A 14,986-nucleotide genomic window follows, 5' to 3' on the forward strand; every position below is an offset into this window, starting at 1 on the left:
GCTGCATCCTCTTTCTGGGCCTGGGTCCACAACAATTGCTTCTCTGTGGTTCCCAGCATCAGATTCATTCCACCCCCTCCCCCAACCCCCAATCTACTTACTGCCACACACTTTTTTCCTGAGGACATGCTGCCACCTGGTGGCTGATTTCAGTACTACCACCTAAGGGTGCCAAAGTAGCCATCCCCAGGGTCACAGGCTGCTGACTCAAGGCTGACTGCAGAGCCTGAGTCTGCAGTGTGTGGACAATGGGTGAGGCTGGTCATCTGAATGCCAGGCTGTGCCTAACCAACCCCACCCCCGCCGGCTGCCGCTGTGACCCAGCACAAGGCCTACACGCCTCACTCTACAAGGCTACCGTGTAGGTCAAGAAGTCAGGGTGGGTCTCATCCACTCACTCATTCCTAATTCATTTTATAAATATTTATTGAGCACTCACCAAGCCAAGAGGACACACAGTGAAGGAAACAGTTGGAGCCTGCTGCTAATGGCTTAGGAGCCAGTGGGAGGGGCCTGCAAGATGGAAGGAAATAGGTCAATTTCCGAGATGAACGTGGTGGGTTCCATCCAGGTGGTCTCTGAGGAGACACTGGAGGTGCCGGTGGGGAGGCAACTGGAAGACACCTGAGAGTCAGTCCCTGTGGCAAGTGCACACCAACACCTTTTGGGGTGATACGAGGTAAAAGTCAGGAGGCCAACGGGACCGCTGTGTTTCGAGTGTGGGACTTTGTGGTTGTGTGTTCACTCAGTGCCCACCTCTCTGCCCACCATATTGCAAACTCCCAGAGCCTGGGGCCTAGCCTGATCAAATCACCCTCCAACCCCTCGTACAGTGGCAGGCACATGGCCAACGTCCCACTCAGGTCTGTTTGGACAGATGAAGTAATTCCTGATCCCACCACTTTTGAGTGGAGGCCAACACACTGCCTTCAATCAGCTGACTAGCCCAGCAGTGGGGATGTGTACCTCACAGGGGCCTGGAGTTCCCCCCCCCCCATCCACTCCCTAAGCGGCTCTATTCCTGGCCCTAGCTGAGCATGTAAAGTCTGACCTCTGACCTTCCCCTGCCCCCTGGCCCCACAGAGCTCTACCCTCTGGGTTAGGTCAGTGATGAAAGCCAGGGGCAGCCCAGGGGGGTGGGGAGGAGAGAGACAGTGTTTGATTGTTCCCCAACCCTACAGGCCACTGAGGACTAGATCTCAGACTATACTTCCCTCCCGCCCCCCTCGTTCCCCCCTGCCTTCCCCTCCCTCCTTTTTCCCTCCTCTCTCCCTTCCTCTTCTAAACTCCGGTGGGAAGTTACTGCCCATGCAGACACTGGGCACCCCACCATGCACCCAGAGATTCTGACTGGTCCATCTGGCTTGGAGTCCACTTTGGAAAGAACCTAGGACTGAAGCCAGAAGACCTTGGCCCCTCTCTCAGGCTGTGACCTCGAGGGTGACATATAGGCTTGGGGTGCTCTGAGTGAGTACAGCACCTCAGGAAGGCCCCAAGAATGGCGTGTGGAGACTAGAGACAGATATGAAGAGCCCCTCGTCAGTGTCCTGCGGTGTCCCCTAGGCACAGCCTCATGCTGTCCCCTTGGTCTCAGGGTCCATCTGCGCTCCAGGGAGCCCACTGGCTTGAAAGGGCACCCTTTGACTAAGGCTGGGTGCTTGGCAAGCAGGGCCCCACTCCTGTGAGGTGCCTGCGGCTCTTGCTGGTTCTCCAGGTTGATTGTGTTGAACTGAGTGTAGGTGGCTCTCCTTGTGAGTCAGCTGCCTCTGGGCATTGATTTGGGTGTCTTTCTGTTTTGTTTTGTTTTGAAACAGAATTTCTCTGTGTAGTTCTGGCTGGCCTCGAACTCACAAAGATCCAACCTGCCTCTGCCTCCCAAGTGCTGAGATTAAAGGCGTGTACCACTTTAAATTCTCAATGAAAGACTCAAACATGCACAATTAAAAAAAAAAAAGCCGAGCCTGTAATCCCAGCACTTGGGAGGCAGAAGCAGGCAGATAGCTCTGAGTTTGAAGCAAGCCTGGTCTACAGGACAGCCAAGACTACACAGAGAAACCATGTCTTAAAAAACAAAAAAACAAAAAAGGTTTCACCAATGAACCCTCTTTACCACTCTGTTTTTAGTCAGTCCTGTCAACTCTGTGCCCCTCCCCTATATGGGCACCAATTTTGTTTGTGTGTCTGTGTGTGTGTGTGTGTGTGTGTGTGTATGGTTTTGTTTTGAGACAGAGTTTCTCTGTGTAGCCTTGGCTGTCCTGGACTCACTTTGTAGACCAGGCTGGTCTTGAACTCACAGAGATCCACCTGCCTCTGCCTCCCAAGTGCTGGGATTAAAGGTACGCAGCACCATGCCCAGCTCTGGCTCTTATATACGCGCGCGCGCGCGCGCGCGCGCACACACACACACACACACACACACACACACACACACACAATGTATATGGTGCTCTGCCTGCATGTACACTTGCCCGCCAGAAGAGGGCATCAGATCACATCATAGATGTTCGTGAGCCATCATGTGGTTTCCGGGAATTGAACTCAGGACCTCTGGAAGAGCAGTCAATGCTCTTAACCTTTGAGCCATCTCTCCGGCCCTTGTTTTTATAATTTTAGCCGTGTATATGGAAGGCAGTATGTGCATGTTAGTGCAGAGACGTACCAGGTCTCCTGGAACAGGAGCCACAGACTCGTACTCAGCCTAGGGGGTGAGAACCAAACTCAATACCTCTGCAGGAGCAGTGCATGCTCTTATACAGCGCCATCTCTCTTTTTTTTTTTTTTTTTAACTTTTAGAGACTTTATTTTCCTTCCATTTCTCCCTTTGCTCAGGTGTCTACAGAACAGCTCAGGACCACTCAGTGGTGGCTCCAACCCACTCAGTGGCCTGCCCAGTGGGAGCTGCTGACCAGTCCTCAGTGGTTGGCTGGGAGCTCCAGTCCTCAGTAGGGAACTGCTGGATGGGTACAGAGGGCACCTGCACACCCTCAGACCAGTCGGCCACCTCTGGCTGCACAGCAGTGAACTCAGGAGCTGGTGCAGTCCATTCGCCCTGGAATTCCTCCTTGGTCACAGCCTTCTCAGCAGCAGCCTGCTCCTCCTTCTCAATCTCCTCTGGGTCTCTGTAGAAGTAAAGATCAGGCATCACCTCCCATGGGTGCTCACGGGAGATTGTGTTGTACTTCCCGGGCCAGCATCCACCACATCAGACCCACTGAGTGAGCTCCCTTGTTGTTGCATGGGATGGCAATGTCCACATAGCGCAGAGGAGAATCCGTGTTGCACAGAGCGATGGTGGGCAGGTTGACGTAAGAGGCCTCTGTGAGGGGCTGGTGGTCAGCCCTGGGGTCAGTCACCACTAGAAGCCGTGGCTCCCTGAAGGCTGCTTGGATCTGGTTGGTGAAGGTCCCAGGTGTAAAGCGGCCAGCAATGGGAATGGCTCCAGTGGGAGCAGCAAACTTCAGCACGGCTCTCTGGCCAGTGTTCCTGGAGAAGATGACGCTGACGTCAGCAGGGTTCTCAATGGCAACAATAGCACGAGCTGCAGGCAACGGCTTCTCCCAGATCCTCTTCAGATTTATGATGTAGATGCCATCACTCTTCCTTTTGTAGATGTACTGCTCCATCTGAAAGTCAAGGTTGGTGCCACCTAAGTGGGTTCCCGAGGCAAGGAATTTGAGGACATCCTTCTCCTTCATCTGCAGGACATCAAGGGCTCCGGACATTGTATAAGCTTCCCTTTAAGTTAACGGGAATCGAGAACAACGCCGTATGGACCCGTCCCTGGGCAGCGTGGAAAGGGCCCATCTCTCATTTTATTGATGACAAGGTCTCACATAGGTCAGACTGGTCTAGAACCCTCCATATAGCCAAGGACAACCTCCTACCGGCACCTCCCAAGTCCTTGGATGACAGGCACGCACCATCATATCTGGCTTATGTGTGCTGGGGATGGAATGCCAGGCAACCGGGCATGCTCTCCCAATGGAGCCACAGCCCCCCATTTCTTATTTTGAAGGAAATTTTCAAGGTTTTTCTTCAGAGTCTAGCAGTAGTTCCCATAAATTTTAATATTTGGGTAACTGTATACTTATAAGATGCTGCAAAAATAGTGGAGACCTCCCTGTGCTCTTCACCCACTCTTCCTTCAGATTTACGTAGCCAGAAACCCTGGTCACAGCCAGGGCAGGGGCATCCCGCCCACAGTGATTCAGACTTCGCTGTCCTCTGTGCACTCACGCAAGTATGCAGCGTGGGACTCTGCAACCCTTCACTGGCAAGCATGTACAGTCACCACACAGCCACGACTCAGACATGCCCCGTCCCCACAAAGACCCCCTCCTGTGATTCACTTCCAGCACTCCACAGCTCCCATGGGTCCATAGTCAGCTCACTGCCACTGGTCTGCCATCTGGGCAATGTGGCACCAAAGAAGCCACATGTGTCCTGTCTCCAGCTCAACCTTTCCTTCCGTCTTACTCCCTTGAGCTTCAGCAGCCTGTGAGTTCAGTGGCCTGTGAACCGGGTCTGCTCTTCACTGTTGCTGACTAGCATACTCCTTGGCACCCTGGCTTGAGGGAACTAGTATAGTTGTTTCTACTGTGTATGTGTGTGTGTGCATGCGCGTGTGTGCGTGCGTGCCAGGGGTATGTACAGGTGTGTATGCATGCAAAGATGTGTGTTCACGTGCAGTGCTTGTTTGTACACAAATATGTGTGTGTGCAGGGGTATGTGCAGGTGTGTATTATGCAAGGGGGTATGTGTATGTGTAGTGCATGTGTGTGTGCAAGTCTGTGTGTATGCAGGGGTATGTACGTAGGTATGGGTGTGCATGCGCATGTGCAGTTGTGTGAGGGCCACATGGCCTTGGGTGTCATTCTGCAGGCCCCATCACCTTATCTTTGGCTTTTGAGACAGTGTCTCTCCCTGCTTGGGAACTTGTCAGCATGACGGAGCAGTGGGCTCCAAGGACATTCCTGCCTCTGTGTCCCTAGCACGGGGGTTAGAGCTGGGATCACCGAGTCTTGCTGACTGGTTTGCTTTTATTGTTTTTGACTTGGGTTCTGGGAATCAGACTTAGGCACAGCAAGCACTTTACCAATCAGCTATCTCTTCAGCCCAAAGAGGGTCTTTCGGTATAGCCCCGCTTAGCCTGGTGCCCACAGAGATCCACCTGCCTCTGCTTCCCCAAGTGGGATCAAAGGTGTGGGCTACCAGGCCAGCGTGCAGCATCCAGCATTCACTTTTTAACTTCTCCAACTAACTTTCCCGACAATTGTGTACAAACTGCTCTGTGGTTCTGCATGTTTATTTGTCTCAGACAAATGCCTGGGATGCTATTGCTGGGCCCTGCAGGAAATTTTGTGTGTGTGTGTGTGTGTGTGTGTATGTGTGTGTGTGTGTGTATGTGTGTGTGTGTGTGTGTGATATCTCACCAGCTTCATATATTTAATTTTTAAAAGAAACCAATAAACATTTTTCAGTAACACCATAAATCTTTTTATTATAGTAAATTGTGTTATTATAAGTAGAAGATTTTTTTGTGGGGAGACAGGGTTTCTCTGTGTAGCCTTGGCTGTCCTGGACTCACTTTGTAGACCAGGCTGGCCTTGAACTCACAGAGATCCACCTGCCTCTGCCTCCTGTGTGCTAGGATTAAAGGCGTGCGCCACCACCACCCGGCATAAGTAGAAGATTTTTAAAAATCATATTTTTTTAGAGTCAGCTAGGCTGACATCTGTCATCCCCATCCTCAGGATGCTGAGGCAGGAGGATCATGAGTTTGAAGTCAGTTTAGACTTCCTAGTAAAACCCTATTTAAAAAAAAAAGAAGGCCAGCTATGGTGACTCACATCTTTAATTCTAAAACTCAGGAGGCAGAGGCAGGAGGATCCTTTTGAGTTCCAGGACAGCCAGGGATACATAGTTTTGAGACCCTGTCTCAAAAACAAGCAAGGAAGGAGGAAAGGAAGGAAGGAGGAAAGGAATGAAAGGAAGGAAGTTGTGTTATGTTGCCTTTGATGTTACATGGAATCATTTTTAAATTTATGGTCCACACCCCACACCCATGATCACTTTGAATGTCTAGTTCATCTATCCAGTGCTGGTAGGGCCTTTGCAAGGTTATACAACTGTCACCACTCTTTAATTTCAAATATTTTTACCATACTCCCCCTAAAAAGCATTTACTCACTTACATTCAGTTCCTAGGTCCACTTTTTTGCTGTCTTTCTCTGCCTGTGGCTTCATAGTGTACGTATTGAGGAAATTCACACAATTGGAATAACGAGTGGCCTTTTGTAGCTGGCTTCTTTCATTAAGCAGATTTTCAAATTTCATCTATGCTGTAGCTGCAGTTTGTGGTCTTGTTGTTTTGATTTGTGCTGTTAAAAAAAAAAAAGACATTTTCTCACTATGTAGCCCAGGTTGGCTGGGAACTAACTATGTATACCAGGCTATCCTACTCCTGCTTTTGCCTCTCTTTTTTTTTTTTTACTTTGAATCTTAATGTATGGGTGTTTTACTTGCATGTACGTGATATGTCTTTGCAATGTCCACAGAAGCCAACAAGGGCATCAGATCCCCTGAGACTGAAGTTACAGACAGTTGTAAGTTGTAGGCGCTAGGAATCAAATCCGGGTCCTCTGGGAGAGCAGCCAGTGCGTGTCTCTAGCACCCTGCTTCTACCTCGAGTGCTGAGACTGCAGGTGTGCACCACTATACCTGTCTTTGCAAAAAATAAAAAATAAAACAAAATAGGGGCCTGGTGGGATGGCTCAGAGGTTATGAGCACTGGCTGCTCTTCTAAAAGTCCCAAGTTCAATTCCCAGCAGCCACATGGTGCTTCATAACCATCTATAGTGAGACCTGATGCCCTCTTCTAGTGTACAGGTGTACACGTAGGCAGAATACTGTAGAAAAAAAGAAGTAAATCTTAAAAAAAAAATAGTAGGCTGGAGAGGTGGTTACTACAGTTCAACCATCTGTAAGTCCAGTCCCATGGGATCTAACCCTCTCTTCTGGCATCTTGAAGGCACCAGGAACATGCTTGATACAATTCACATGTGCAAGCAGAACACTTGTCCACATAAATTTTTAAACTGCAGTGTGTGGCTGGGGAGGGGGGATGTGTGTCAAAGAGTAAGTTGGGGTCTGTTCTCTTCTAACATTCCGATTCTGGGGGTTGAGCGCAGGTCATCCGGCTCTGAAGTAGGAGCCTTGACACGCTGATCTATCTCAGCAGTCCAGCAGTTAGTCTATTATTTATTATTATTATTATTTATTATTGTTGTTATTGTCATTATTTGGTTTTTCAAGACAGGGTTTCTCTGTGTAGCCTTGGCTGTCCTGGACTTACTTTGTAGACCAGGCTGGCCTTGAACTCACTGTCTCTGCCTCCTGAGTGCTGGGATTAAAGGTGTACACCACCACCGCCTGGCTCCCCATGCCCCCAGACAGGGTTTCTCTATGCTATCTTGGCTGTCCTGGACTCACTTTGTAGACCAGGTTGGCCTCGAACTCACAGCGATCCACCTGCCTCTGCCTCCCAAGTGGGGGATTAAAGGCGTGCGCCACTATGCCCAGCTCCACCCGGTTTTTTAAAAATATTACTTTAATAGATGTGTATCTTGGGTAAATTTCTGCTCTAGCCATTTGCCTATAGATTATTTCGGGTTTCTGTGTAGGCAATTTTGGTTCGGTAATGTTTGCATCCTCCTTTCCAATCCCCACGTTTTGCTTTGTTCTAGAAGGTTACTGTATGGGCCAAATGCTTCACCTAGAAGCTCAGACACAACAGGGACAGACACCGGGATTAGCATCCAACATGAGGAGCAAGGAATCTGATTTTAAGGGACGGGTCTCTTGCCCCTTTGGAAACAGTGTCTGCAATGGGCTTCAGCCAGTGGTCTTTCTCAGCTCACAGGCTCCTTCTCCACCCTGAGCCCATGGTCTGAGACAGTTCATCCCAGGGAGTTGCTGAAATGGGTGTCCAGGGCTGAGATGGCCGTGGGGCTGTCTCCTGAATTCATTCATTCAATAATGAATTGTGGTGACAGTTTCCAAGCATGAAGCCAGCCTCGTGGTTCTAGGATGTGTAATGTGTCCTTCTGCCTGGCCGGATCTGTGTGGCTGAGACCTTACTTAAGGTGCTAACGTGTGAGTAGAACCACACTCATCTCATTCCACAGTAGGCTTGTTCCCTGCGTGCCTCTGAACATGCTGTGGAGGGGCCGAGAGCAGCCTCTCTCCAGCCTCCCTGTCTGTCTCTGCCTTGGGCTTCCCCATTCTTTCCCTTCACGCTGCCCTGGCTTGGAGCACTTGGCTCCATGAATGCTCCTGCGGGTGCCAAAGTGTGAGATGCCCTCTCCAGCTCAACCCCAAAGCAGCTAGAGAGCCTGTGACCCCGACCTCACCAAAAAGAGCATCGGGATGGAATGTCGCCTTCCCTTCTCCTGCAGAGGAAGTGGCTAAGTAGGAGCCAGGGTCAGGGGTTAATGACAGCATTGTGCTCAGGGCTGTGGATAGCTGCGCTTGTCAGTGGCTACATCTAAGCATTTGTAGCCCCAGGGGGCCCCCTCCCCTTTCCCATCCATCCTTCTTGGAAGGAGGAGTCCGTGCTGGCCTTTAATTGCCATCAGGTCACCACACACTGTGGGGACACCAGGCCATCTTCTCTTGGTGGGACCCCAGATATAGCCCTCCACCTCCTCCACCTCCCAGATTCCGGTTGCCCACCACCAAAGCATACAGAGATGTGGCCGGAGCCAGCCAGGGACTCATCTAGCTTTACCTACTCCACCTCACCCCCCACCTACCACATGTGTGCGCGTGCGTGTGTGCGCGCACACACACATATTCAGGATGTCCCACACCAGCTATGTCTATCTTCTGCACAACTGGACCCTCAAAATTGATCTGATAATGGCCAGCTCTTGGGGATTCTGAGGTATGACTTCCATGGTCAGGAACAAGACCAAGTCCCATGACTTCCTAATGCATATGCCAGGCTGGGGCCAGTGCCAGGGAAACAAAGGAGAGGTGGGCATGCTCATCACTCTCAAGGGGCTCACGAGCTAGGACACACACACACACACACACACACACACACACACAGAGAGAGAGAGAGAGAGAGAGAGAGAGAGAGAGAGAGAGAGAGAGAGAGAGAGAATAAAATGTAATTTAAAAATAACTAAATTTGCCAGGCATGGTGATACACGCCTGTAATCCCAGCACTCTGGGAGGCAGAAGCAGGTGGATCCCTGTGAGTTCAAGGCCAGCCTGGTCTACAAATGAGTCCAGGACAGCCAAGGCTACACAGAGAAACCATGTCTTGAAAAATAAAAACAAACCTCAGCTGAGCATAGTGGCATAACTGTAATCCTAGCCCTCAGGAGGCAGAAGCAGGGCGACTGTCAAAAGGTCAAGGCCAGTCTGATCTACCCAGAGTTCCAGGCTGGCCAGAAGAGCTACCGAGTGAGACCCTGTCTCAAAAAACAGTAGGTCAGTAAATAAAAAGTTCACTAAGTTCCACCCTCCCGAGAATAATTAAGGTTCAATTAAGGTTTTCTGTTGTCTTTCCCCAGATTTTTAAATTTTTTACGATTTTTATTTATGTGTATGTGTGTTTATGCATGTGCATGAGGGTGTCCAGGGAAGCCAGAAGAGGGGGATCCGATCCCCCCGAGCTGGAGTAACAGGTAGTTGTGAGGTGCCCAACGTAAGTGCTGGGAACCAAACTCTGGTCCTCTGCAAGAGCAGCAAATACTTAGTCATGAACCATCTCTCCAGCTCTCTATTAGATTTTTAAAATGTTTTCATGTGTGCAAGCATGTTCGCATAATCTCACCACCATCCCCAGGTAACGGGTACATATGTGCATGTGGAGACTGAGGACAACCTCCAGCACCAGTCCAGGTGCCAGCCACCTGAGTTTTGAGACAGGGACTCTTACTGGCCCGGAATCTGACAAGTTTTCTAGGCTGGCTTCCCGTGAGCTGCAGGATCTGCCTGTGTTTGCCTGGCCTTTTCTTTCTTTCTTCCTTTTTTCTTTTCTTTTCTTTCTTTCTTTCTTCCTTTTTTTTTCTTTTCTTTCTTTCTTTCTTTCTTTCTTTTTTTTTTGAGACAGGGTTTCTTTGTGTTGTATAGCCTTGGCTGTCCTGGACTCATTTTGTAGACCAGGCAGGCTGGCCTCAAACTCACAGCAATCCACCTGCCTCTGCCTCCCAAGTGCTGGGATTAAAGGCGTGCGCCACCACACCCAGCTCGCCTGGCTTTTTCATGTGGGTTCTGGGAATCGAACTCAGGTCCTCATACTTGCAAAGCAAGCACTTTACCAATTGAGCCATCTTCCCCTCCTGGCCTGCTCTCTCCCAACCCATCCATTGCTCCTTGTTGTTATCCGAATGCATATGTCTGCTTATCCTGAGTTTTCACTTACACCACAGACACTTCCCCGAGTCGTCCAAATTCTGCATGAATGTCATAATGTCATTTTTACCAGCACGTTGTGTTCCATTCTGTGAACATGATCTGCCTCCAGTTCCCGTCCTCTGCACCTGAACATTAAGGTCACAGGCAGCCTTTGTTATTACACACATTGCAAGGGCATCTTCAGGCACAGATCTTTTCAGACACCTCATCTCCTTATACGGAGTGCTTTGCCAAGTGCGGCTTCCCCTCGAGCCAAGTCACCACAGACTGGGTGGGCACAGGGTCCTTCTGGAAGCATCCCCCACCTCACAGTTGTGGCAGGTGTGTGCTGTTTGTCGTATGGTGACCCTGCAGCCTCTCAGGAAAGGAACCTGCAAAAGTCGAGACAAGTAAGGCGAACTCAACAACTCTCCCCTGGTCCTCAACCCTCCTGCTCCTGTGGACCTTGGCTGACTTCCCCTCCTGCTGCTGCCCCGGGCCAGGGGATGGAGCAGCAAGGATGACTGGCGTCTGTGACAGAAAGTCTGAGTGGTCTGGGAGGCACCTGGGGGCTCCCTGGGGATGAAATGTTTGTTTTCGAGCTCTCAGGGCAACCCAAGCTCTATGCACCCTACCTCCAACTGCAGAGTGGAAAGGCCACTGAACAGGAGCCTTCAGCCCCCCTCTCCCACGAACAAATGTCCCCTCCACACCAACCATGCATCAAGCTTCTCCCCCCCCCCCATACCATGAGTATCTCTCCTTCCCCTTACCTCCTTTCTCTCACCCTGTAGAGAATGATGAACGATGTCCCTAGACTGTGGTCCTCCATGGCCCTCCAGTGCCCAAGAGAGCTATCAGGTTGCCCCAGACACCACTGGCACCACCTCTTTCCCAGATACACCCATCTCTGCTCTGGGGAAAGTCCACTGCCTGGGCCCTTCTCTCTGAAGCCCTGTCTCTTGTCTTTCCAGGCCACCTTGCTGGCCACCTGACCTCTATGACCCCTAGTGGCAGTGGGGCGACCCAGCAGCACCCTCCTTCCCTCCTTTGTCCATGCCCTCACGGGACCTGCAACTTTTTCACACATCTCCCTGGCTTTGCCCTCGGATGGAGGGGGTGTGGTGTGTGGACCTTCATCTTGCCCCACTCTCCTCCCAGCCCAAGACCTCAGACCTCATAGCGTCTCCCCACATACATGCTTACAGTACTCAGACCTTTCTACCTTGCTATGCCCTGCTACGAAATGGAATGATGTGTCTTCTATCTGCCGGAAACAGAGGGGTGGAGTGTTCTTGTTACCTCCCCTGCCTTGTGCCCCTCCCCCCATCCTATGGTCCATTGGTCTGCCCTGGATCTTCATGTCTCACCCATCCTTAGCCCCGTAGCAGGATCAGCCGGCACCCAGTGAATTCCCATCTACCACTCAGAGCCAAGTCAAAGCTCCTACTACAGCCTCATTTTCCTGCATGATGTGACAGGAAAAGGAACGCTTCCTTCTTCATGGTTTGTTTTGGGGGGGGGCTAAATAAAGAGCTTAAGCCTTGGCCATCGTCACTGTCATCATGGTCTCTGTCACCTGAATAACTGAGTGCCCCTGATCAGAGTCCCTGCCTCCACATCCCTGAAGAATACCCCACCCCAGTCTTGGGGTGCTGGCCATTCACAAAACATGGAGCTAAGCCTGCCATGCTTCTCCAACCACTGTAAGGCAGGTACTTTCACCCCATTTTACCCATGAAGAGCCTGAGGCCACAGTTACACAGAAGAGCAAGGCACAGCTGGAGCAAGCCATCACCTCAGGGGATGCTGCCTGCACCCACACACTGATTTGAAACCTTTGCTATATGCTGCGCACTGGTCAAATGCTGGACTTCCAACAATGAGCCAGGCCGGCACAGATCAAGCCTACAGGGCAGAGATCTTTCTAGAACACAGAACAACCATGCCTCTTTAAATCAGTGAGTAGTTATGCATAGAGGCCCACACCTTTAATCCCAGCACTCAGGAGGGAGAGGCAAGCAGGTTTCTGTGAATTGGAGTCGGCCAGCCTGGTCTATAGAGAGAGTTCCAGGACAGCCATGGCTACATAGACTCTGTATCAAAAAATAGAAATAAATAAATAACTGCAAGTACTCCTGTGCCCTCAGGATCTGTGTGTCCTCACAGGAGGCACCCTCAATCCTCTGGGCTCACACAGCAGCTCGCTTCTGCCCATCCCTCAATTTCCCTGTCACACAGGTGCTACGCACACAGGTGCTGTGCACCTGCACCAACATCCACACACCACTCACCATCTCCTCCCTGCCTCTCCCCAGTGCCGGCTCTTCCATGTTTCTGACCTCTAAACCTTCACTTGGCTCTAATCTTGGGTCACCTCCTCCAGGAAGCCTTACGCCCTCAGCTTCTCGACAGGGAAACAGGACACCTCGGTGTGTGCAGACACCCTGACTTGCCGCATTCAAAACTCATCTCTCCTCTTTGAGGACCAACCGTGGGGGAGGGGGTGTTCAACTCAAGGTCTCTCCTCACTCTCCCACAGGGCCTCAGCATCCACCACCTGGTCGTCAAGGAGACAGGAGATGCACACACTCCTGGCCTGCAGCATAGATGCTCCGCCCACATGGGTAGCTGAGATAGAGGAGTCCAGTGTCCTCAGAGCAGTGGCTTCTGCGATTCTAGACATGGCCAGGTGGCTGTGATCTGCTTAAATGTTTCTGTCCACCCATCTCCTTCCAGGCTCTGGGCCCTCTTGGGGTGGGCAAGGCTGCAGCCCCGGAAGACAGAGCAAGTGAACTGGGGTCAGTGGGGTGAGCTCCAAGACCCGACTGTGTAGCCTCCCAGTGACTCAGTTTCCTCATTAAAAAAAAAAATGATATCACCAGCCCTTCCCTGCCTGTCTCGAAGGGTGGCAGTGGGAGGAGACAGTGGCCAAAAACTTCCCAGAGAGCAGACGCTTCATTGTCTGGCTGGCTTCCTGGCATCCCCATCTCAAGACACATTCTGTTTCATTTTTGCAAAGTTCCGGTGAATTTGGTTTTGGACCTCTCGGGAGGCCAGACCCTCAGTGTGAGTGTTCTCATGGGTCAGGACCTGTTCCACAGGGCGCTCTCTGGAAGGGTCTGCTGGGAGACGCCTGTGACTTGACCCCAATCGCAGCACCTGCATACAGCGGCCTTGACACCGACATTCACCCTCTGAGCCCTGGTCTCCACCTCCCAGAACAAGCAACTTCCTCGCCTCAGGAGGCCGCTGTATAGATTAAGTGAGATGGCTGGCTGAAAGGTGTTGTCTTGTCTCACCGTAGAGAAGCAGCCTGGGCTGGGAGCTTGGGAGAAGAAGGTCCCTGTTTCAGCCTGGAGACAAGAAAGTAGGCCACAGAACATTAACTCGAGCCCTAGGCTCTCCTGGAGTAGCTTTCCCAATCCTGGCAGCCTCAGAGAAGCCGCAGGCAGCCTAAAAGGGCAGTTTTCAAAATGGCCGCCGCGGCCGCCAAGGCGCCTTTCTCCTCCCAAGGCGCCCTGGGAGAGGGAGGGCACCACGGCCAGGCCACGGTCACTCCTCACAGCCCGGGGGTGCATGCAGAGTAGGGCAGGAGGCGTGGGGAGGAGGGAGTTGGGGTGGGTGGGGGGCAGAGAAGAGCCAGAGGAGAGGGGCCGCGAGAGGAACAAAAGGTCCCTTTGTGGCACTGGGCAGGGAGAAGAGGGAGAGCATTACCCAATGCCCAGAAGCCATGTTGGTAACAAGAGAACCATTCTCTGCCTCGCTTGGAAAACAACTTGGAGCAGAGAGAGACAGGGAGAGATTTAACCCCATGGGCGCGGGCACAGGGGCCTGAGGCCACTGTGGGAGGCGGGGAGAGGCAAGCACTGGAGCGGCCTAGAGGGCTAGAGAGCAGGGGGACTTCCTGTCTCCCAGCCCTGCTTTGTAGAGTCAAGAGCAGACTCTCAACATGGCCGCTTGGCTAAATCCCAGCAGCCTCTGGCCTGGGGACGAAGCCACAGACGGGCTTCTACCTGCCTAGGCCTGGCCGGATGAGCCACGAGGGCCTTCAAGTTCCAGGGCCTCCCCTGCCCCAACCTCTGGGGAACCCCCTGATTCCTTACATCTTCTGGGTTCAGGCCCCATTGCTGGTCCCACCCAGTTCCAAGGCTGTTGGGCTTCCGGACTTCTTGCTGACAGGAAACAGCTATTGTTGACAAAGTGCCTCCCATCTTTGCGCTGTTTTGCCTTATAGAAAGTTCTTCGAATCCAGTTGAGTTTCTTTATTCCAAGCCCAGCTTTTTCCTCTTACCCCACCTTCTGCAAACTAGTCTCATGGCTCAGGGTTCTGGAAGGCATATCTGATAGCCGGAAGGGGCACTAAAAGGCCCTTTTCCTTCCTCTCCCCTTTCCCCTCCTCCCTTTTCTCTTTGCCGTCTTCCTCCACTCTTTCCTTCAACTGCTTCCTTCCCCCGTTCAATCTTCCTTCCCTCCCCCCTCCCTCCCTCAAACACTAACGTGCACTGGCTGTGCCCTCAGCACTGTTCCAGCCCTGAGGCTATAGTCACGGACAGATGGACTGCCTATGCCCCTGCAA

At 51.7% G+C, this 14,986-nt stretch overlaps 1 protein-coding gene and 1 pseudogene across 6 annotated transcripts in view; both read right to left on the reverse strand.

Moving 5' to 3' along the window:
* PICK1 (protein interacting with PRKCA 1) overlaps positions 1 to 14,986 on the reverse strand; it is an 88,731-nt gene that overhangs the window by 29,580 nt on the left and 44,165 nt on the right. For 3 of the 5 annotated variants that reach the window (XM_084751573.1, XM_084751570.1, XM_084751574.1), the window contains exons 2-4: positions 10,436 to 10,799; positions 6,195 to 6,380; positions 440 to 513 (exon numbers count right to left, since the gene is read on the reverse strand). The gene's annotated coding sequence lies outside the window, so the exon portion shown is untranslated. The remainder of the gene's footprint in view (positions 1 to 439; positions 514 to 6,194; positions 6,381 to 10,435; positions 10,800 to 14,986) is intronic. The other 2 variants (XM_084751571.1, XM_084751572.1) reach the window with 2 other exon arrangements.
* On the reverse strand, positions 2,768 to 3,735 carry LOC311580214 (small ribosomal subunit protein uS2-like; annotated as a pseudogene). The gene has a single exon. The product of its transcript is annotated as a small ribosomal subunit protein uS2-like (transcript).

This window comes from Acomys minous (genome assembly GCF_964271855.1).
Source record: "Acomys minous genome assembly, chromosome: 12".
NCBI classification, from domain to species: Eukaryota; Metazoa; Chordata; class Mammalia; order Rodentia; family Muridae; genus Acomys; species Acomys minous.